Below are 25428 nucleotides of genomic sequence, written 5' to 3'. Positions count from 1 at the left end.
GTGGTGACAATGAGATGTGAAAGTGATATCTCATTTTGGTTTTTATTTCCATTTCCTTAATAATTAGTGATGCTGAGTATCATTTCATAAACCCATTTGCCATTTATATGTCTTCTTTGGAGAAATGACTATTCAAGTCCTTTGTCAATTTTAAAAATCAAGTTTGTTTATTTATTAATTAATTATTTATTTACTTGTCGTTGTTGAATTGTAGGAGTTCCTTATGTATTTTGGATATTAACCCCTTGTCGAATATATGGTTTGCAAATATTTTTTCCCATTCTGCAGGTTGTATTTTCACTCTGTTCATTGTTTCCTTTGCAGTGCAGACACTTTTTAGTTTCATGTAGGCCTGCTCATCTATTTTTGCTTTCATTGCTGTGCATTTGATGTTATATCCAAGAAATCATTGCCAAGATTAATGTCATGAAGAATTCCCCTCATGTTTTCTTCTAGGAGTTTTACAGTTTGGGTCTGACATTTAAATCTTTAATCCTTTTGAGTTGATTGTTGTGTGTGATGTAAGATACTGGTCCAATGTCATTCTTTTATGTGCGGATATCAGTTTTCCCATCATCATTTGTTGAAGAGGCTGTCTTTTCCTTATTGTGTGCCCTTAACACCTTATCCAAGATTAGTTGACTGTGTATGAGTTGGATCATTACTTAGTTTTCTATTATTATGTTAAAATCACTTTATTGAGGTATGATTGACATAAAAACTGTACATATTTAGTGTCTGCAATTCTATGAGTTTGGATGGGCTTGTAATTTCAGTTGGTTGGTCTATATGTCTGCCTTTATGCCATTACCATACTATTTTAATTGCCATAGCTCTGTAATATATTTTGAAATCAGGAAGTGTGATGCCTGCAGCTTTGTACTTCTTTCTCAAGTTTGCTTGGCTCTTGGAAATCATTTGTGGTTCCATATGAACTTTAGGCTTATACTCAGTGACATCAACTAGTCACAGAAGAACAAATACTACAGGATTCCACTCATATGAGGTATCTAATATGGTCAAGCTCATAGAAAAAGATAACATAATAGTGGTTGACAGGGGTGAGGGGAAAGTGGGGGGGGGTTGCTGTTCAATGGGTATAAAATTTTAGTTATGTGAGATGGATAAATTCTAGATAGTCTGCTGTACAACATTGTGGCTGTAGTTAACAATAGTGTATTGAATAATTAAAATTTTGTTAAGAGAATAGATTTCAAATTACAAGTTTTTTAAAAACAAGATTTTCAAATTACAAGAATTTTAAAAAATTAAATAAAAAATAAGTTACCAAGAAAACATAAAAACATAATAGTTATTTAAAGAAAAATATTTTAGAGTTAAAAATGATATTTCATAACTTCTACTATTTTAAGAATTAAGACATCAAGCACTTTTGTGTTTTTCCCCAATAAAATTTACAAAAGTTTTCAATTTATCTTTGAAATAATTGCTTGGTTTAATAAAATCCTGGAGGATAAATAGCAAGTTGCTATACCGTACACATGCTAAGGGAAGCTTTGAGTATATGGTGCATTACATCAATCTGCATATGAATCCAACATATTTTTCCACAGGTCATTTCCATGAATCATATAATTCAGTGAAAATGGGCCTTTAATACAAAGGTCTACACAGTATTGCTAAATTATACACCACCCTTTTCTGTTACTGAAAATTGCCTTGTTCCACATCATCTGCATTCTAAAGCCTTGCTTTTCACCAGTATTTCTGGACATGATGGGAGATGTCACATGGTGACGATGAGGCACCCAGATTCCTTCCCAGACAGTCCAGGACTCCCCCACTGTGTCCTTGATACCTGGCCTGGCTCATGGCGCATGACAGACATGCAGTAAATACATACTGAGTACAAGGGGACAGAGCAGCAGGGTATGCAGGCAAGAACAGTAGACTTGGAGTAAATCAACGTGGTAGGGCTAAGCTTGGGTTTTCCCATGGATTACCTGTGAGAGCTTGAGTGAGCCATTTAACCATTCAGATTCTCTGCTTCTTCTTCTTTTTTAAATGGGATGATGAAATCTTCTTGACTCATAAGATTAATCTGGGACTCAGGGAAGGGTAAGGTGTTTGCCCTTTGGGGAATCCCTTTTTTCTCCACCCTCTTTTTTCTCCTTTTCCTGTTCTCCCACCCAGGGATGTCACGATGGTGACACTACAAACCCGTGAATCTTGTAGCTCAAGTATGTCAGGTACACGTAGTGAGCATTTATTTATGTTTGGCTCTCTGCTGGATGTTTTTAATATGCCTCCTCACAGATTCCTGAATATACTCGTAGTATATAATTGAAGAAACTAGAGCTTTAATAACTTAAGCAAATTGGTCAGCATCAGACAGCTGATTTCTGGCTGGGCTGGGATATGACTCCAGATCTGACTGTGTCCAACACTTGTCTTTTGTCCACTTAGAGTCATTTTTCACCTGCTCACCTCCATTCATCTTCCTGGTAAGTTGGAAACCATATCTCTCACATTCTGTACCTGGCACAGAGTCATCAGAAATAGGTATCTCCTTAATAAAAAGTTACATCAGTGTTTGCTCCTTTTTGCAGTTAGCGAAGCTGAGTCTAAGCCATTTAGTGTGCACTCATGTGATGTGGACAATGGTAAGGTTAAACCCCTCAGGTGTGAGGGTGAGTGCGATGGAAGTGAGCAAGCCTGCCCTGTCCCTACTCTCACGGAGTTTATAAATTAGCCACTTTAAAAAAATCTTGATACCTGGAGCAGTGGCTCATGCCTGTAATCCCAGCACTTTGGGAGGCCAAGGGGGGAAAATCACTTGAGATCAGGAGTTTGAACCAGCCTGGCCAACATGATGAAACCCCATCTCTACTAAAAATATAAAAATTAGCTGGGTGTGGTGTCATGCACCTGTAGCCCCAGCTGCACTGAGAGACTGAGGAGGGAGAATCACTTGAAACTGGTAGGCGGAGGTTGCAGTGAACCGTGACTGTGCCACTACACTCCAGCCTGAGTGACAGAGTGAGACTCCATCTCAAAAATAAATAATTAAACAAATAAATACAAAATAAAATAAAGATAAAAAATAAAAACTTTTGAAAAGGTAACTTCACGTGACCTGCACAAGAAAGAAAAGCCAAGCAACAAAGCAGATTTTAAAACTTTGGATATGTTTACTAGGGGAGACCAGAAATAAATAGATTGTCAGCCTAATTAGTTTTTTTTTTTTTTAGAGAAATTATATTGTCAAAGAAACTACCAACTTGTGCTCCAAGAATGTTTGACTCTTTAAGACTGTTATCAGTCCTTGGGCTTATGGTGCTATAGGGCAAGAGGTAGGCTTTAAACAGTATATGGTCCCCAAAGTGTTGTGTTTCCACTGCCTACCTCAGGACAAGCCGAGAAGAATAAGGATAGCAGTGAACAGCCTCCTACAAGCAGACCCAGCAGGCACAGCTTACGTGAGTCCAGGGGACCAAGTCCACAGGCATGGACTAAGGAATTCCAACCAGTAGAAGAATTTGTGTATGTCCATGAGTCCGTCCCCAGCTCCAGCTAGAGGGCTGTCAGGTTGCCTGCCCCACAGCGTTTGAGAACTGCTGTAGACCCATGGCTGCTACAGGTGACGTTTTCCTCCATTCTTCCTAATGGGAGTTATTTTTTCAGTTATTCTCTTGTTTTTTCTAGTACGGAACATTCTGAAGGATAGTTAATTTATATGTCCAGGTCTTAGGTGGTTGGATGTAAGAGAGTCACATTGGGGCCTAATGCCAACACCAGCATCCATCACTCAGGGATTCTGCATTTTGAGTATGAAGTTGGGACTGCATGAGCCTAGGGCTGTTCCCCTTGAATGTGGTTACTCTAGGTGTGGAAAGAAAGAGTGAAATAGATTGTGGCTGATCAGAATGACAGTGGTGGCAAGACTGGCTTATTTCCATTTCATCTTTACACACACAATTGAAGACCCATTTCTGAGCCTTTCTTGCAGTTCCTTTGGAGCCATGTGTCTAGACTCTAGCCAGTGGATACATATCTTATTCCTGAAAAATATTTTATGTGATACTCTCCACCCTCTTCTGTGGTACCTTTGGAAGGTAATATGGTTTGACTCTGTGTCTACACACAAATCTCACCTTGAATTGTAATAACCCCAGAGTGTCAAGGGCAGGACCAAGTGGAGATAATTGAACCATGGGGAGAGTTTTCCTCATGCTGCTCTTGTGATAGTGAGTGTGATCGCACAAGAGCTGATGGTTTTATTAGGGTCTTCCCCATTCACTGGGCACTCGTTCTCCCTGCTGTTGCCCTGTGAAGAGGCACCCTCCACCATAGTTCTAAGTTTCTCAAGGCCTCCCCAGCCATGCAAAACTGGGAGTCAATTAAACCTCTTTCTTGTTTCAGTTACCCAGTCTGGGGCAGTTCATTACAGCAGCATGAGAACGAGCTAATACAGAGGGTGTGTGTTAAAGGTGGCAGCATCCCAAAACAGAAGGGCTGAAACCCTGACTCCCTCAAAGGCTACCTCTTCTACAGTGATAACTCAGCTTTTGTGTTGGTACCCATTGAGAGTTTAGGGTTATTCGTTACTTCAGCACTGTCTAGCCTACTCTGACTATAACTACAGTCTCTGGGGAAAGGGGCCCTAGATGAGAGGACCATATTTACCGAAGGACAGGAGTCTGATGTGCAAGACGTCATTAGCATCTGTGTTATGGTCTTGAGATTGTGTGTACTTTGTGAGCTTCGGTGGAAGATGAGTCAGATCATGGAAGGTGCCCAATGCCAGGCTCACACCCTTGGAGATGATTCCTTCAGACTCAGTTTCCAGCAGGCCCCATGAAGAAGGTGCCAAAGAGGAGGGCACAGCAGTGTAATGCATGGAGGGAAGATGAAGACAGCCAGAAACTGGCCAAACGGCATTGTGCTGATGCCATTGCCGATGTCCGTGTGAGTGTGGTGTGTACATGCACACACGTGTGACTGTTGATATAGGGAGACACGGGCGCTTCACAGGAGGTATAAAGCTGTCAACGCAAAGGCAGCTGTGCTCTGTATTGAACCCGATCATCAGACTAACAGGACACTTCACACCTATTTACTGGATGCCCCTGCTGCTCCATCCTCAGTCTGAAATCGTAGCAGGCCCAGAAAGAACAGATGCTGCAGCTGGGTGGCTGGAGAGAATCCTGGGAACCAAGGGGACATCAGGGCCTTGCAAGGCACTGCAGGCAGCACTTGTAAGCCCTGCTGTGCTCTTCCTGTCCTATTCCTGTCTTCCTCCTTTCCCTAAGTCCCATGCTGGCCTAATGATGCTGCGTGAGGTTTATGAGGAAGAAAAGTCCATTCCAAAGAGCAACCAGAAGCTGTGGTTGGTATGTGACATACACTCCCAGTAAGCTGGTTCAGGGGAGTCTGTCATTCAGCTCAGCCTGTGAAACCTACCTTGTCAAACACAGGTCTGCTCCCCGCCAACATATGCCCCTCAGGCTCCACAGCCTCAAAGCTCTCTGTATATTCTTTAACCTAGAAAGAAACATCAGAAGTCCAACAAATTCACACTTCTTAGCAGTTCATTGGTGGTAAATAAACTTGAATATGGTGCCAGGGAATAGGCAGAAAACCCCCCATCCTGCAGTTGGGGGTGATGCAAGTTATTAACCAGGGGTGCACATCAGAATCTTCCGGGGAGTCTTTGTTAAATTATGCATACCTCAGCCCTATGCCTAAAGATTCTGATTCAGCCCAGCTAGAGTGAAGTTTGGATAGCAGTATTTAAAAAAATCTCCCCACATGATTCTGATGGCTACCTCCAACTGAGTTCTCTTGGAATGGTCCAGAAGGTATAGACTTGAGAATTAGACACGTAGGTTCAAATTTAGTCCTTGTTACTCTAGTCCTTGATTTCATCATTTTACCTCTTTCAGCCAGAGACAATGCACACATAAAATGCCCAAGACAGGTTCAGAATTCAGTCACGTGCATGGCTCACAGATGGATGCTTTTCTGTGTGTATGAAGAAGGCAGCAGAAGCTGTAATGTACAACCTTCTGCATATTCTATTAGGTTGCCTTGATAGCAGGATTAAAGATGTACTGCAGAGCCATATGATGATAGGAAGTTATTTTTTCATTGCAGTCCATCTTGCAATTCTGCAAGGGGAATAAGTTCTAGAGATCCGCTGTACAACATAGTGCCTAGAGCTAACAATACTGTATTATACACTTAAAAATTTGTTGAGAGGGGAGATCTCATATTAAGTGGTCTTACCAAAAAACAACCACTACCACCACCACCACCACCACCACCACCACCCCAAAAAAAGCAGACAAAATTAAAACACACCAGAAAGCACAAAGAAACTTCCAGATGTGATAAATGTGACTGTTTCCTTGATTGGGGTGATGGTGTCATGAGCATGTGTGTATGCCTAGATTCGTCAAACTGCATACATTATGCTTATGCAGTTTTTATGTATCAGTTATACCAAAGCTATTGATAATTAATTTAAGAAAACAAGTAACAGGACTTTCATAGCATGCCAGAGGTAGGAACGATGGTATGCCTGGGGTTTTGCTTATTGGAGTGAGAAATGCTAGATCCAAGGCAGGTCCCAGCAGGGCTGCATAGAATTCTATTCATGAAAGTCCCTGCGGATGTGCCATTATCAGCTGCCTGGGCTGCCCTTGATTTGCACATTCACTTTGTGTTTAATTATTTCACTCCCCAACTCCCAAATAGCTGACTTTCTTCTTATTCCCCAGAAAACACTTTTAAAGGGGATACTTGGTTTGACTAGGGCAAAGATGAGCATCCCCAGCTGAGCAGACGTTTTGGCAACAGCCATGTCAAAGATCGCTTGACATCCTAGGGATTGGCTGTCCTTGGGTCACGTGTCTGCCCTGATCTGATCAGTTGTGAACTTGGAAGCTGGGGCCACGTGGAAAGAGAACATATCTTTCCTGCTGAAAGAAGGACAGTTTGTCATGCAGCATGCTCTGGAGAGATCAGGCTCTCTACAGAAAGCCCTGAGTTAGGGCCAGGTATGGTGGTTCACGCATGTAATCCAGCACTTTGGGAGGCCACGGTGGGAGGATCACTTGAGGTCAGGAGTTTGAGACCAGCCTGGCCAACATGATGAAACTCCATCTCTACTAAAAATATAAAAATTAGCTGGGCGTGGTGGTAATCCCAGCTACTCAGGAGGCTGAGGAAGAATTGCTTAACGTGGGAAGTGAAGGTTGCAGTGAGCCGAGATTGCAGTACTGCACTCCAACCTGGAAGATGGAGCGAGACTCCATCCACCCCTCCCCCCTCAAAAAAAAAAAAAAAAAAGCCCTGAGTTAGCCAGGCTCTGTGCAACTGCAGAACCTTTGCACATGCTGCACTCACTTCCTGGACAACCCCTACTCTTTGGCCCTATTCATCCCTCAGATCAATTTAAAGGTAAATTCCTTGAGAGAGTTTTTCCTGACTCGTAGGTTTGTCAGGTTCCTTTACCATACATTGTAACAGAATTCTGTTTCTTTCCTTTTGTGCATTTGTCTTAGTTCACAACAGTGATTCTATGTTCTGTGAGGGCAGGTGTCACAGATGTCCTTGTTCTTCAGGGTGTCTCCATGACCTCCCATAATGTTCAACATAAACTAATGCTCAATATTTGTTTGCAGAATCAATGAAAAAAAATGACACAGAAACACACATGCACACATAGTGGGTCCCCAGAAAATTCTATATTTTTTACAACTTCAATGTAGCTTATCTGCAAAGTTTTCTTAATGACTTGTTATATAGGAAAATAATAATCAGTTATCCACCTCCAAAACTTGGCTCAAATACTATTTCCTAGTGAAATCTCTCCTCTCCTTCTAATTAAACATGAATTCCAGGTTCCTCTAGGACCCTACGGAATGAACATACACCTTTAGCATAACTGGAACTTCCTCCTCCCTCCTCTGTGCATAGTATATAGATTTCCTTTACCGGAAACATGCACCACCAACCTGCCAGATGCTGTGAGGGTTGATGTTGAAAGCTCAGAGCTTTACCCATCTGTGATCACAACTCCTGACTGCCTGACACCTGGGTGCTGAAAACTGCCCACCCCTCATCTCGAGGGTAGCCCAGCTAGTAGTAGAAAATACATCCTTGTGTAGCTTCTGTCCTGACCTATCTTGGTCCCTCAGTCATGTTCTTCTGCGAGTAGTGCAGTGACTTATTAAACTATGTGCACCCAAATCTGTCTCACATCCTCTGTGGTAAGACCATTTGATCTATGATAATGTGTCTATTCTCTACCTAATCCCTGCACAACACATACACACACACACACACACACACACACACACACACACACACGGCACCTGCAAATTGAAAAATCTTTTATTTATTTATGTATTTATTTTTTGGCTTATACAGCAAACATTTATTTCTCACAGTTTTGGAGGCTGAGAAGTCCAAGATTCAGGCATCTACCATCCCAGTGTCCGGTGAGGGCTCGCTTGCTGGCTTGCAGATGACTACCGTCTTGTACCTTCACATGGCGGAGAGCAGAGAGAGATCCATATCTATTTTTCTTTTTCTGTTATTCCATCTAATTTTCTATTTATTTTTTAGTTGACAAATAATAATTATATATATTTGTGGGATACAGTGTAATTCTTTTAATCTATGTACAGATTAAATCAATGTAATTAACATAGCTATCCAATCTGTCACTCACCAACTTATCCTTTACTTTGTGGTAAGAATGTTTAAAATCTATTTTGTAGCAATTTTGAAATGTACATTATCATTGACTGTGCTCACCATGCAGTGAAATAAGTCACTAAAACTTCTGTCAGTCTAACTGAAACTTTGTACCGTTTCACCAACCTGTCATTGTTTCTCCATTCTTGCCTTCCCTGTTCTCCCCACCTCTGCCCAGCCAGTCTCTAATAACCACCTTTCTATTTTCTGTTTCTATGAAATTGATCTTTTTAGATTCTACATGTAAGTGAAATCATGCAGGATTTGTATTTTTTTTGTGTCTGGCCTACTTAAAAATGTCCTGCAGGGTATTATTAACTTCATCGTGAGGGTCCCATCTTCATGACCTAATCTGCCTCTAATGACCTTCCAAAGGCCTTACCTCTGAATAAGACTTCAGCATGTGACTTCGGGGAGACAAAAACATTAAGTCTGTAACATATGCCAACCAGGTAATGGTTGTGTTTTACCTGTGTAGGTGTGGCTGCACGGCAGTACCGTTCTTCGATGCCAATTCTTCATGATGTGGAACAGTTAGCCAGATACGTCTTTACAACGTTTTGGTCTTGGCTCTGTGTGACCCCTCTGGCATTGCCTGCGTGCGTGTGCACATGTGTACGCAGGAGTCCTACTCTCTGTTCGATGCTGGATGACTTTCTCCCTGCATTGTTCCATGTCAGCACCTATGCCTTCCTGAACCTGTTACCTACAGAGTGCTGTCAATCTTTGGTCTGCATTTATCAATGTTCTTCAACTGTGGTATTTCCCTAGCTTTAGCTTAAAAAAAAAATTCAACTTTTACTTTAGATTCAGGGGGTACATGTCTAGCTTTGTTACATGGGTATAGTGCATGATACTGAGGTTTGGGGTACAGTTGATCCTGTCACCCAGGTACTGAGCATAGTATGCAACAGCTAATTTTTCAACCCTTATCACTCACCCCCTCCTCTAGTAGTCCCCAGTTCCTATTGTTGTCATCTTTTTATCCATGTGTGCCCAATGCTTATCTCCCACTTAAAAGTGAGGACGTACGACATTTATTTCTCTGTTTCTGTGTCAATTTGCTCAGAATAATGGCCTCCAGCTGCATCCATGTTGCCGCAGAGAAAATAATTTTGTTATTTTTATGGCTGCATAGCGTTCCATGGACCATATTTTCTTTATTCCATCATTGATGGCACGTAGGATGATTCCATGTCTTTGTTCTTGTGAAAAGTGCTGCAATGTAACACATTTCTGCTGTACTAGTGCACAGTGCTCTGAGTAAGATATGTGTCTGTGATTGTTTAATACTAAATGACCTTAGAGTCTTGGCCACCTCTACCCTTCAACTCACACCAAAGGATGTTTAAGAACACATATCTTTCTCCGTTTCCCACTTGTTTGTAAGCTGGTTCCAATGCGTGGGATACCCTTCAGGATCCTCATGTTATGAATTCTTGTTGCTTCTGTAAGACTCTGCACAAGCTCTCTTTCCTCCAAAGTCCCATCCTACTTCCCTTCCTCTTGCCTGACTCCTGGCTGGTTTAGCAGGCCCTTCTCTGGGACCCAGATTTCTTTTTGCTCACTCCTGTCATTTCAACTGTTACAGTTCATTTTTACGGCTTAGTTTCTTGCCAGTCTCTGTAGTCAAGCGCTGCTGGACTGCAACTGTTGGAGGGAGTCGTTTGTTCACTGTGCATTTTCAGACTAACAGGCATCCCACCGTGGAATAGTCATTGCCACGTGGATTTTGTTGTTCTCTCCTGTTTAACCCCCTGACCACCCTTAGAGGGAGAGATCACCATGGGCCTTTTGGAACAAGAAAACTGAGGTTCAGAAATAAAAACTAACTGGGCCTGTGTGACACAAGTAGAGAAGCTACGGAAGACCAGTGCGGCAGACACCCTCTAACACCTGTACACCCAATCGTGGAATCTGAACATGAAATGGAACCAGTTCACAGTTGGAGGAGGCTCATGTCCCTGACAGTAGCCACCTACACCCAAGCCTTGTCCGTTCCATTGCCTCACCCCTACCAGCAGCTGCTGAAGGCAATGTGTCTTCCTCCTAAATATAGGATAAGGACTTGCTGAACTTCTGTAGTCACGGTTGTCTTGCTTGAGAAAATGCAATCCATAATTGAAGAATAATTATTCATTGAACAGTTAAAAGACTTGTCATGGGTTGCTTGTCAGAATCTTTTTAAAAAATTCATTTTGTTTTTCTGGCTCTTAGGAATATCCTGGTCTCAGAATTAAAACAGCAACAACAACCACAAACCCACAAACAAAGAAAACCCACTACATGTAAATCTAATTATTCTACTTAACTAGCTTTTGTCTTTGAGCAGGTTGCTGAACCTCTTCAGCCTGGTCAGTAAATAACAGTTACATTTGTCCCTTTCTTCTCTAAGATATTCAGTAACTTTGGGCCACCCTGATATATTCAATGTGCTGTGTGAATCATTGGTAAAACTGCAGTGAATGAGACAGATGATATCCTGGCTTTATGGACAGACGGGAATTTGGTGGGGAAGTTTTTCTTTTGAGGAGGGCATATATAAAACAAATAGATAATTGCACTGATTATGAGTTGCAATTGTGATAATAGTTAAGAAGTAATGGGCAGGTGATTGCTATTTGACCTTTTTTCGTCATCCTATTATATCCCTTCTCTTTGCCACTGCTAGCTGCTACTCCTGTATCTGCCTCTTCTCCCCAGGCATCTCTCTCCTTACTCACATGGATTCTCTGTTTATCTCCTTACCTCTCAGTTGCCCTTCTGTTTCTGCCACTTTCTCAGCTCCTCTTCTCTGTCTCTCTCTCTCCATCTCCTCCTTTTTTCCTCCACATCTCAGCCTCCCACTCCCTACGTCATGTTCTTTCTCTTTGTAACTGTCCTTGCCGAGAACTCTATCATTGCTGCCATTTCTGAATTAGTTTCTATTGACCAATTTTTCTCTTTACACATATTTTGTTTTTCCTGCTTACTTGTATGCCTAGTAGTTTGCATTTAATGATAAGCATTGTGGTTTTATAGTTTTCAGAGCTGGGTATGTATAGGTGTGTGTGCCTGCGTGTGCACACTCATGCATACATATGCATTCTTTAGCTCTGTAATTGGATGTGGTTAAGTTACTTTTTTTTTTTCTTTTATAGAGTCTTGCTCTGTCGCCAAGGCTGGAGTGCAGTGGCATCATTTCGGCTCACTGCAACATCTGCCTCCTAGGTATAAGTGATTCTCCTGCCTCAGCATCCTGAGTAGCTGGGATTACAAGCACATGCCACCACGCCCAGCTAATTTTTGTACTTTTAGTAGGGACATGGTTTCACCATGTTGGTTAGGCTGGTCTCCAACACCCAACCTTGTGATTTGCCTGCCTTGGCCTCCCAAAGTGTTGAGATCACAAATGTGAGCCACTGTGCCTGGCCTCAAAGCTTGCTTTTTAAGATTTGTTAGGTGGGATCAGAGCAGCTTTTATCTAGGGCTAATTTTACCCAATTACTGAGGTAATGCCCTTCTGAGTTTTCTACTCAATATTCCACGAATTATGAGGTTTTTCATTCTGTTTTGTGATACATCAGTTAATTCTCAGTCCTTCCTGACCTCTGGGAATTGTTTCTTTGGCTATTCAGTACTTTGTCCTGTGAACTCTAGCCTACCTAAACTTGCTCTAATTTGCATTCTGTCTTCTCAAATCTGAGAGTAATATGGTTGAATCTGTGTCCCCACCAAATCTCATGTTGAATTCTTTTATTTATTTATTAATTATACTTTAAGTTCCGTGGTACATGTGCAGATCATGCAGGTTTGTTACACAGGAATATATGTGCCATGGAAGTGGTTTGCTGCATCCATTGCCTCATCATCTACATTAGGTATTTCTCCTAATGCTATCCCTCCCCAATCCCCCTACCCCCTACTATTCTTCCCCTAGGACCCACCCCCCAGGCCCCAGTGTGTGATGTTCCCCTCCCTGTGCCCATGTGTTCTCATTGTTCAATACCCACTTATGAGTGAGAACATGCAGTGTTTGTTTATCTTCTTGTGTCAGTTTGCTGAGGGTGATGGTTTCCAGTTTCATCCATGTTCCTGCAAAGGACATGAACTCATCTTTTTTATGGCTACATAGTATTCCACAGTGTATATGTGCCACATTTTCTTTATGCAGTCTGTCATTGATGGGCATTGTGTTGATTCCAAGTCTTTGCTATTGTGAACAGTGCCACAATAAACATACATGTGCATGTATATTTATAATAGAATGATTTATAATCCTTTGGGTATATACCCAGTAATGGGATTGCTGGGTCAAATGGTATTTCTATTTCTAGATCCTTGAGGAATCGCCACACTGTCTTCACAATGATTGCACTAATTTACACTCCCACCAACAGTGTAAAAGTTTTCCTATTTCTTCACAGCCTCTCCAGCATCTATTGTCTCCTGACTTTTTCATGATAGCCATTCTAACTGACATGAGGTAGTATCTCAATGTGGTTTTGATTTTCATTTCTTTAATGACCAGTGATTATGAGCTTTTTTTCATATGTTTGTTGGTGGCATAAATGTCTTCTTTTGAAAAGTGTCTGTTTATAATCTTTGCCCACTTTTGAATGGGTATGTTTGTTTGTTTTCTTGTAAATTTGTTTAAGTTTTCTGTAGATTCTAGATATTATCCCTTTGTCTGATGGGTAGATTGCAAAAACTTCTTCCTATTCTTTTGGTTGCTATTTCACTCTCTTGATAGTTTTTTTGCTGTGCAGAAGTTCTTAAGTTTAATTAGATCCCACTTGTCTAAAAGGACACAAACAGATGGAAAATCATTCCATGCTCATGGTTAAGAAGAATCAATATTGTGAAAATAGCCATACTGCCCAGTGCAATTTATAGATTCAACGCTATCCCCATCAGGCCACCAATGACTTTCTTCACAGAATTGGAAAAAAAACACCTTAAACTTCATATGGAACCGAAAAAGAGCCCACATAACCAAGACAATCCTAAGCAAAACAAACAAAAAAGCTGGAGGCATCACGCTAACTGACTTCAAACTATATTACAAGGCTACTATAATCAAAACAGCATGATATTGATAGCAAAACAGTGGTATAGACCAATGGAACACAACAGAGGCCTCAAGAGGAATGCCATACAACTACAACGATCTGATATTTGACATACCTGAAAAAAAACAAGTAATGGGGAAAGTATTCCCTATTTAATAAACGGTGTTGGGAAAACTGACTAGCCATATGCAGAAAGCTGAAATTGGACCCCTTTCTTACATCTTATACAAAAATTAACTCTAGATGTATTCAAGATTTAAACATGAGGCCTAACACTATAAAAACTCTAGGAGACAACCTAGGCAATACCATCCAGGACATAGGCATGGGCAAGGACCTCATGAGTAAAACACCAAAGGCAATGGCAACAAAAGCCAAAATAGACAAGGGGATCTCCTGTTGAATTCTACTCCCCAGTGTTGGAGGAGGTGGGGCCTGCTGAGAGGTGACTGGATCATGAGGGTGGAGTTCTCATGAATGGCTTAGCACCATCCCCCTTGGTGCTACATAGCAAGTGAGTTCTCCGGAGATCTGGTTGTTGGCAAATGTGTGACAGTGACACTTCCCTGCTGTCTCTCTTGCTCCTACTCCTGCCATGTAAGAGGCGTCTGCTTTTCCTTTTTCTTCCATGACTGTACATTTCCTGAGGCTTCTCCAGAAACAGAAGCCAGTATGCTTCCTGTAAAATACATTCAATTGTGCATAACATGGGAGGTAGGAAGTGTGGAGTTTTGAATACTCCTTTGGTTTTTGCTTATTTTTCAGGGAGAAAAGAAAATGATGCTGGTGGGGAGAATAGGTTGATATTTTAGAGGAAAAGATCACAGTTAAACCTTTTTTCTTTCTGAATTACCCAGTCTCAGGCATTTTCTTTATAGCAATGCAAGAAATGACTAATACAAAGAGTCTGCTAGAGTGTGCCTGGGTTTCACCTTTCTGCATCACGGCCCAGAAACTCCCTTCAGGAAGTATATTAGAACAAACAGTAGGAGGTCTCACTTCATTTTTAGTCTATGTGCCTAATAGCCAAAGCCTGAAAAACATGTTCACCTGTCTCATCTAGATTTTAGTTATTTTCAGACGGGTGAGTACATTTGGACTCTGTTTCTTCTTGTTGGCTGAAGCAGTGCTCCCTCTCTTCCTACACTTCTTTTTCTTTTTAATGTGGGACTTTTGAACATTTATATATGTGCAGTTACTTGTTGTTCTATTCCCTGTTTTCTTATAAACCATGAGATGAAATTTACACTGGCAGTATAACAGTATGAACACAGGCCTCAAAATAGTTTTTTGGGGGGTTTTCGTGGTATAGAAGTGACAGCAGTTTTCAGTTTCCACTTCGCTGCCAATAGCATCATTATCATCCCCCTCGTCTTCTTCCTCATCGATACTTAACCAAATACAACGTATTAGATGTATTTCTAGGCTCTGTGCATTTATTCACTCATTTAAATAAAATGACAACCTATAAGATGGGTCATTAATAATCTCATTTTTAAGATGAAGAAATTGAAGCCCATAAAGCTCAAGGAACCAGCTGGTAAGCATCCGTGCAGGACGCATGCCTGGACAGTGTGGCTTCAGAGGCTCCAGGCTCAACAATGATGCTTTTTGCCTCTCACTAGCAGTTGGTCACAGCAGGACCTTCCCAAGGTGCCCCAGAGGAGAGGGTGGAAGTTCAGTTGCTGTTTAGAGTGACATTTGAATTATACTTGCCTAGGGCTCAGAAAGAAACAGTGGGTCTGTCCTAGACTCCTGGCTAGAAAGATGACCCAACCAAGAGTGCTGTAGTTATAATATCGTCACCTCTGGGAAAACCAAGCATTTCAAATTATGTACCTGCTTTAGTGCCCACCATGTGCAATGCAGCATGGGCTGTGGACCCAGATTGCTTCTGTTCTACTCTCTGCTCTGTTACTTTCTGCACATGAGTGTGTGTGTGTGTGTGTGTGTGTGTGTGTGTGTGTGCACGCATGCATATGTCTGTGTGATTTTAGGCAAATCACCCTATTTGTATATGAGTTAGTCATTTGTAAAATAGAAATAATATTAACAAGCACAATCAGTGTGTTTGGGGTGAGAAGAAAATGAGTTAATATATTAAAATCTATAAGATAATGCAGGGCAGAAGGTCAGCCTTTCATCAGCTGTTGTCTATGAGTAGTTCCTATGAACTGCTTATCATTAGTACATATGTGTCTGTTTCTGTTTCCCCCAGAACATGAGTCCCAGGGGGAAAGAGCAGACTAGTCAAAGTGTGCATTTGCAGTATTCTAAAGGAGAACCCAATCTGTGCTAATGCAACAGAAAATGGAGGAGGGAGGTAAAGTGAATCATTTAAGAGGGAGAATAAACAGGTCTGGGTGAGAGAGAAAGAACATTCAAGGATGACCCTGGTTTTCCGTTTTAACTAGTTGAGGAATAGGATGGCTTGGTCTATTTGTTATCTTAGACCACGCTTCTCTGGAATTTTCTCAATCTTCAAATCAAATATTTACCCAGATTTTGCGATCATCAATATGTGATTGCCAAGTGAATTGCCGAGTGAATTCACTAGGGTTCTGGGCATTCGTTGGTACCTGCTGGACTTCTGTGAAATGACTAAAGGCAGTACATCGACACCTATGATGAAAGCTGCCAAGGACAGGTTCCAAGTTTAATCATGTTAGAAATTACAGGAGATCTGGGAACTGTGATCCTTTCCTCTAAAATATCAACCTGTTCTCCCCATCTGTGTCATTTTCTTTTCTCCCTGAAAAATAAGCAAAACCAAAGGAGTATTCAAAACTCCACACTTTCCATCTCCCATGTTATACATAATTGAATGTGTTTTACAGATTCTATCATCTTGAAAAATCACTTTTCAAATATTGAAATAATAAAAGATCCATCTAGGAACGGTAGTGCAGATATTACCTTCTGTTTCCATGGAGACCAAATTACTAGGGTTCAGCTACGTGGTTATTAATGGCAGTTGCAGACACAGTGCACTCTGTCAGCCACATAAGTAGGCACATGATTATTTATCATCACCTGCAAATGTGTTCAACTCATATCAACTTATGTTTATTGTTGGAATTTTAGAAATGGTTTTATTTTCTATTTTGGTTCAATTTCATTTTCTCAAGGAGTATATTACTAGTGCCGGGTAAGCAGTTTCTTGGCTGCATTGCCTTGTCTGATAGGACAGAATTCTATTCATAAATCTCTGTGTGTGTGTGTGTGTGTGTGTGTGTAAATCCAGGAGGAGCAGGGCATTGAACAGGGTCTCTAGAGTGGTCTGTAGCAAACCTTAGAAGGCAAGAAATCCAGTGTGTGTAGGTGAAAGGAAAGGAGAAGGGATATTTATTGAACAAGTACTCTGTGCTGTATAAAGTGTTCCGTTTTTGCAAGCATCATCTTTTCTAACTTTTCTAGCATGTGTGAACATTTCTTTTTTTTTTTTTGAGACAGAGTTTCGCTCTTGTTACCCAGACCCAGGCTGGAGTGCAATGGCGCGATCTCGGCTCACCACAACCTCCGCCTCCTGGGTTCAGGCAATTCTCCTGCCTCAGCCTCCTGAGTAGCTGGGATTACAGGCACGCGCCACCATGCCCAGCAAATTTTTTGTATTTTTAGTAGAGACGGGGTTTCACCATGTTGACCAGGATGGTCTCGATCTCTCGACCTCGTGATCCACCCGCCTCGGCCTCCCAAAGTGCTGGGATTACAGGCTTGAGCCACCGCGCCCGGCCGCATTTCTAAGTATGAGTCCCACTCTGCAGAGGAGCCAGCAGGGGATCTGAGAAGCTAGGTGTCTTTCCTAAGGGAAATTATTAGAGCTCAAATTTTAACCCACATCTGTAATTCTGAAGTGTTCACCCTTTGGTATGTGGGTGTTGTGCTACACTAATTTGTGATTGTGAGCAGAGCATATTGCTAGCCCCATGTGACTTCTATGGTCGTTCTTATGATTAATGTATATAGAGCGATTGACATGGTAAATATTAAATAAATAGTAGCTCTCATCTTTTTCCTTCTCCTGCTTTTATTTTTCTAATTATTTTTAGTGTAGCTTTAATTAGAAGTAATAGTAGAATTAATTCTATCTTTGCTCCTATGCGCAGACATTTTTTGGTTAATTCAAGAACTGTGTCTACATGGATTCAGTTTTTATTTTACCCCAAAGTCTCATTGCTCACACATTTGGAAATCATCTTAGTTATTATGTTTCCGTAAATACTAAATTTTCACCCATTAAAGTCTACCAATTATACTTAGTGTGAAGAGGTGGGAGTTAAATATGACTTCCATTAATAGTGTCATCGTTTGGCAGAGAGAGGTAATTTTTGATACAGAAATAAGAATCCCTTACATTTAAGAGACAGCCTGAAAGAATCCCTCCAGTTTCTTGTCTTTATCCCATGGCTGTTCTGTAGTAACATTCAGCTTTTTCCTCTTCCTACTTTGTCTCCACTGCTACAAAAGCTCCATGAAGGCAATGAGAGGTAGGTCACGAACACTGAGACATCCTCAGCACCTCAGACATGGGCAGAAACTCACTGAATACTGTTGTGTAAAGAAATACATCAGGTCTAGGCCGGGCGCGGTGGCTCAAGCCTGTAATCCCAGCACTTTGGGAGGCCGAGGCGGGTGGATCACGAGGTCAAGAGATCGAGACCATCCTGGTCAACATGGTGAAACCCCGTCTCTACTAAAAATACTAAAAATTAGCTGGGCATGGTGGTGCGTGCCTGTAATCCCAGCTACTCAGGAGGCTGAGGCAGGAGAATTGCCTGAACCCAGGAGGCGGAGGTTGCGGTGAGCCGAGGTCGTGCCATTGCACTCCAGCCTGGGTAACAAGAGCAAAACTCTGTCTCAAAAAAAAAAAAAAAAAAGAAATACATCAGGTCTCTTGCTGCAGCAATGTGAGTAGGAGCAGCAGGAGCCCGGGTTTGGAGCAGGACCATACAGATTGTTTTAAGAAAATAGCAGACAAACCAGACATGGGAGAAATCACCAGCTTTGGTAAGGCCACGCTGGAGAAAATGGAGACACAGAAGTAAAACACCCTGCCGACCAAAGAGACCGTTGAGCAGGAGAAGCAGAGTGAAATTTCCTAAGAGCTTGGAGGGTTTCCTACCCCTGTCATTTTCGAGATCCCAGTCCTGATGTGGAGGAAGAGCCACCTGCAAGATGGACACGAGCCACAAGCTACACTGTGAACCTGGGCACTCCGTGCCCATGCCACTGGCCTGTGGGTCTCTGAAAGGATCCCCCCAATCGGACTGCCAAATTCTGTGGTTTGCCCCGGGATATTATAGAAAATCATTTGTATGAATAATGAAAATAAAACACACCTCGTGGCAAAAAAAAAAAGAAAAAAAAAAGAAAAGAAATAAAGAACTACATCAGAGAACAAATGAATAGCTGCACATGGAAGGCTAGAGGAAATACTTTTTTCTCATTTTGCAGAGAACAATATTGGGATTCCAAATTAGTTTTTCCTACACTTAAGCTAAGAGCTTTTTCAGTTGTACTGTTTTATTGTCTAGATATGAACATCCAGAAGTATATTGATAATTCTAGCCATGAAGCACATTATTTCATTTAGTTACCATTTACATAAATATAGATTATGGGCAAAATTTCCAGACTCTTGACCTAAGTGGGCATGTTTCTCAGGTCTTAATGGCGATGATGTTGTTGATGATGGTGGTGATGACGCTGGTTAGGCTGGTGACAGGCAACACTTACAAAGATTATCTCACTTAACCTTTGTAGCTCTGAGGTGACGTTATACTGTCATGTCTATCAAGAAACCAAGGTAGCAAAGGTTTGTGTTATTTGACAAAAGTAACACAACCACACAGTGAAGCAGCTAGTAGACTCGTAGCCCAAAATCCTGGAAAGCTTTGCAGTCTACTTATTATGTGTCCTCATGCCTCAGTTTCCCCTTTTATAAGATGGTTAGGATTGTAGCTGTCTTCCAAGAACATGGTTTAGACTACATGAATATGCTTATTGTGAATACTACAAAGTCAAAGATTCCTGTGATTTAATCCGAGTTTGGAGATCAGATTTTCACTCACCAACCTACAACCCATCACTGGCTCTTTAACAGGGCTTAGACATGGTAATGGCTTTCCAAGCACCCTCTTGTTCATAAATACATCAGACAAGTGTAGGTATTTATTGCCCAAATGACTGAGAAAGGCAGCACATCAGATAATTCACTTTTTGAAGCTATCCCTTGCCCACTCTTTAGGATTCAGAATGAAGGTTCCTGGCTCAGAGAGGCATTACCCTACAGCCCTTACCTGCATCCTTTTCCTCTCTCCATTAGTGCAATGCCAGTCTCACTGAAGACGGTTATCTGTCTTCACTACGGGCTAAGGCCCGGTGAAGGCAGATGTGTGCCTTCATGCTATAACCTTCAGCATCTGTGTAAGCCCCTGGAACTCAATAAATACCATGAGTGTGAATGTTATTAAAATACAGTCTGGGGTCAGGCGCGGTGGCTCACGCCTGTAATCCCAGCACTTTGGGAGGCCGAGGCGGGTGGATCACAAGGTCAAGAGATCGAGACCATCCCGGCCAACATGGTGAAACCCCGTCTCTACTAAAAATACAAAAAATTAGCTGGGCATGGTGGCATGTGCCTGTAATCCCAGCTACTCAGGAGGCTGAGGCAGGAGAATTGCCTGAACTCAGGAGGCGGAGGTTACAATGAGCCAAGATCATGCCATTGCACTGCAGCCTGGATAACAAGAGCGAAACTCCGTCTCGGGGAAAAAAAAAAAAATATATATATATATATGTGTATATATATGCATATATGTGTATATATATGTGTATATATATATTTATATATGTGTGTGTGTGTATATATATATATATATATATATATATATATGGTCTGAAGAAAGCTTATCTCAGAATTGATAAGATGTGTCCTCTTTTATCTAACCATCCCCCCAGTGGTTCTGTCTTATTGGTAGTGTCTTAATAAAAAATGCGATGGTAGTTATTTACATTTAAATTGGCAACCAGCAACACACTGCCATCATTCCCCTGCAGATTACTCCTGGAGTAGACACTATTGGAATCGTCTTCAGACTGTTCCAGGTTCACACGTGCTCTCTGCCTGCAGGTGTTGCACCACATAGACTGTACTGTTCGCTGTAATATAGCCTGTTCTGGGTATTTATTATTGGGAATGAGTCTCACTTCTCACTGACTTTTACCATCCCCTCTGCCTCTTTGATTGCTTTCTCTAGGTAGCACAGAGAATCCTGTTCCCTGCTAATCTCATTCTCTTTCCCAAGAGAATGTTCAAAGAAACTGATGATTGCTCACGGCTGCCAGAATATCTTCTGGGGGCGGGGGTGCTTCTCTAATCTTTGCTTGGCATCACTTAGAGGATCTGAGCCATTCACGGGTGGGAGGAGGGTGGGGAGAATGGAGTGCCTATGCAACCTTCCCAAGGTCCCTTATTTGCACTTTCTGATGATTACCATTGATGCATCAATTAATGCAACAAGATTTTGAGGTTCTATAGTGTTCTCTCTGCCCCAAAGCACTTTCACCCTCTTGTTTCATTTAATGTTTATAATACCTCTGCAACTTGTTAATTTCTAGCATAGAATGGAATCCTGAGGCTCAGAGGCTGAAAGTGAACTGCCTAGGATTGTCCGTCTAGTAAATATTAGATGCTAGATTCAAGACTCCAAGTCTAAAGTTCCCTTTGCTACATAATAGTTATTTCCAGGGATTATGGCGGTGAGTTTAATGATATAAGGGAAGTGGTTCTATGGCTAATATTCAGATCAGAGTCAATTAATAGAATAGTATTAGCTAAAATATTATTTTGAGCATTTACTATTTTCTGGCTCCCAAATTAAGTTCTTGCACACATTATCTAATTTGCTCTTCACTAGCGCCCTACCAGGAATCTATTCGTTATCCCTCATTTTAGAGATGAGGTAACTTAGGCATAGAGAGATGAGGAACTGGCCCAAGATTAGGTAGATTGTGATTGATGGTTCTAGGATTTGAGTCCAGGCTGTTAGACTCTAGATATTTAATCATGTCCATCTTTGTGGGATCTAAAACCATTTGAAAAAAAAATCTGTTTATTTCAGTCACCGGAAAGCTCAGAATCATCCTCTATCCTTTCTTTCCCTTTGTATAGAAATAGTAATAGCATTTGAGTCGAGGAAATGGCAGAGGAGTTCCCAAGAGGAGATGGACTCTCTTTACTGGGATCTCTGTTGAGAAAAATCCTGGAACAATTACCTGGCTGGCTGCGCAATGGATATGGTAAGGTGAAGGCATAGAATAGAGATGCAGTTGAGTTGGGATGGGAGACTTGTGTCAGGGACAGAACAGGTTGGATTTGGAGAAATTAGGTCAAAGTGAAAGCACAGGAGGATGATCAGGCTTTGGTTCCAGGGTTAGGAAGGCCTCCACAACAAAGCCATCCAGAACACCATGGAAAGCTATGTTGAATCCAGTTGGCTTGACAGCAGACTTCCCGCCACAAGTCTTCAGGGCTACAGAAGCTCTCCTATCCATCAGGGTCTCCTGTCCATTGTGGGTGCCTGCTTGGTACTGTCCTCTAAGTGGGTTCCAGCCCAGTGAAGCTTGCTGCTTCCTCTCTGCTTCTGAGTGAGTTCATTGGACTTTCCCTCCTTTGTAAAATCCCCAGTCCATTTTCATTTATTTTTACTTCTTGCATCATTCTAGTGCTTAAATCCATCCTTCTCTTGCTTAAATCTATAAACAGCAATTTGCAAGGGAGATAAACTTTCTCCACATCTGATCCTTAACAAGCTAAAATTCTATCTCCAAAAGCTATTTCTGCCAGATCTGAGAGCCAAGACTTAAAGCAATCAAAGACATCAAGTTTGAAAAAAAAAAAAAAAAAGAAATTACATAAAATTGAAAACAAGACACAGAATTTAGCCATCGTCTCCCTTTCCTCCATCTGTTTGTCTCCTGTAACTCTGGACTGTGGCTTAATTATGAGGGAAAATGAGAAGAAATTCTGTTGACATTATAATGATATTAATAGAAAGAATTAACCCTAATAATGATAATAATACCTATTACTTAATTCACTATGACTACTATTTATGTAGTGATCATATGGTGCACTTAATGCATATCAGACATGTATTTTATTCTGTAATTTAATCTTGTCAACAATCATATTCAGTCGGTGGTATCTCATTCCAAAATTGTATTTGAAGTTCTATTCAGCATTTTCACGTGAAGGCAGGAACTCTCAGGAGTCCCTTCTTAGCCATGATCTCGGAGTTTACAACTTACAAAGCCGGTATATGAATCTAGGTTGAACCTGAAGGTGGAGCTCACGCTCATTTTACTTAACAGATAATGTCTCACATTTTTTAAAATATCACACATAGTGATTCTTTAGTAATTTTTAACACATACGTACACATTAAATTGGACACTAGTAATTAAAAAAATATATATCAGATCTTACACCACGCTATAAAAATAAGACATTCATCAGAAAGGTGTTTATGGTTTAATAATGATCTGACAACTAAATTGCTTGTTCAGTGTGAGTTGTGTAATGTTGTTCCCAATTAGATTAAATATTAAGAATCCAATTTGCCAACTGCTAACAAAATTGCTGAACATTGCACACAGTCAGGGGAATTGGTTTTAATGAAGAACAAATGGAAGTAAAATGCTAGAAAATGAAAGTGCTATCTATAAATGTTTTAATAGATAGATTCAGCATTTTCAAATGTAGATTGTTAAGTATTCTCCACACCGGAATGCTGTGTTGACTTCATTTGCCTTAATTAAAAAAAATCTATTGTCTGCAGAGTCACTGTGAGCAAATCCAATTGTGAAATGGCCTATGCATATCATCTGTCTATAATCCTGAAATGCAAAAGGCAGAGGGGCAGCTGTGTTTGGGAGACTGCAAGGAAACAGGGCTTTAATTCCATCTTATTACCTTTCTGTACCTCAGTCTCTTCAGAGCAGGGAAAAGCAGAGCAGGATTTGCATGGTGCCGTTGCCACTGTGACGGCCAGCAACATCACTCTACCTGCTGATCCCTCTAAAGCATCCCTCTTTACACTTTAAAGTTCTTCCCAAGGGCCGTCACTCCCCCTATGCCTGCAGTGTGGGCTGCATACCTTTCTTCTATGTACTCATAGCACAAATACCTATCTTGTGCCAGGTTTCCATCCTTTGCCAGACTCTCCCTTAAGCACCTTGCTTGTATTACCTGCCCTAGTTGCTCTTCACCACATTGCTCATAGATAATTGCTATTATTATGGCTATTTTATTGTTGAGACAGAGTTTCTCTCTGTCACCCAGGGTGGAGTGCAGTGGCTCCATCTCATCTCACTGCCACCTCCATCTCCTGGGTTCAAGCGACTCCCCTGCCTCGGCCTCCTGAGTAGCTAAGATGACAGGTGTGCATCACCATACCCAGCTAACTTTTGTATTTTTAAGGCATGTTATTTCACCATATTAGTCAGGCTGGTCTTGAACTCCTGACCTCAGGTGATCTGCCCACCTCGGCTTCGAAAAGTAGTGGGATGACAGGTGTGAGCCATTGCACCTGGACTGATAATTGCTATTTTATAGTGAAGGTGATAAATAATGGCAGATGTGCTGCATATACATTTATGGGTACATGCCACATAGAAGGTGTTCGTGGTATTGAGCAGCACACTAGCAAATAACAAGCAGTCAATAGATGGAGAGCAGCATTAAATAGAACTCAGATGCCCTAGTCTCAATTTTTAAATGTTGCAATGCAATATAAATACTGTCACTTCAGCGTGGCCATATGTTTAACAACTTGATTTTAAACCCTATGCAAATGCAGCTACCAAAACCGTGCAGTGATATTTGAATGCAGCATGGTTGTTGATAATGATCCAACTTTTACTTAAAATATGCTCAGATTATTTGTGGCCTATTAATTTTGATAAACGATTTTTGTAGGAAACTCTTCATTCTTGACACTGTCTGAGAAACCCCCCCTCCCTCCCTGCATCTATAGAATGAGACTAATAGTAACACATACCCTATAGAGTCTATTTTAAAGTCCCAGGTAAACTGTGATTTGTTATGCAAATACTAATCTTTTGGTTTCTATGATTGCTATGGTTATTTGAATAAATGCCAGACCTATTTTGAGCTGCATTCCTATGGAATTAAATATTCTGATATAACAAGGTCCACCAAATAGTCTCCCATGTGGCTTAATGATCCTTCGGAACAGCCTGATCTGTTTTCTGCCAGAGCCAAGAGAGAGCTAACCTTAGCACTGAGCATCTTTTCTAGAAAGGCAAGAATTGGTGATGATTAGGAGCATAGCTCTGGGATCAGGTGCACCTCATTCAAGTCACAGCCATGCCCCAGACTGATTGTCCAATTTTGAGAGAGAAAGACCACTTCTTCTCCCCGACCCCACACTGAACATGATTCTGAATGCCCTGTGAGGCTCAGATAAGGTAACTTATGAGGGGCTACATGGGTGTGTGTATGCTTGGTATTAGACTGTAGAATATGTTTTCCATGCTCATCTGCTCTGATCTACTTTTCAGATTTCCTCCAGAATGCACCATATGTAGAAAGCCCATTGATATGGTTTGGCTCTGTGTCCCCACC

General features: G+C 41.3%; 1 protein-coding gene and 1 pseudogene across 4 annotated transcripts in view; both read left to right on the top strand.

Annotated features, from left to right (window-relative positions):
- The window catches only part of FAM135B (family with sequence similarity 135 member B), a 359177-nt gene that overhangs the window by 252798 nt on the left and 80951 nt on the right, over positions 1–25428 (top strand). The gene's annotated exons all lie outside the window — the stretch shown is intronic.
- Positions 18527–19163, top strand: LOC141581416 (thymosin beta-10-like; annotated as a pseudogene).

Source organism: Saimiri boliviensis, chromosome 15, assembly GCF_048565385.1.
Source record: "Saimiri boliviensis isolate mSaiBol1 chromosome 15, mSaiBol1.pri, whole genome shotgun sequence".
Lineage (NCBI taxonomy): Eukaryota > Metazoa > Chordata > Mammalia > Primates > Cebidae > Saimiri > Saimiri boliviensis.
This window is presented reverse-complemented; position numbering and strand designations above follow the sequence as displayed.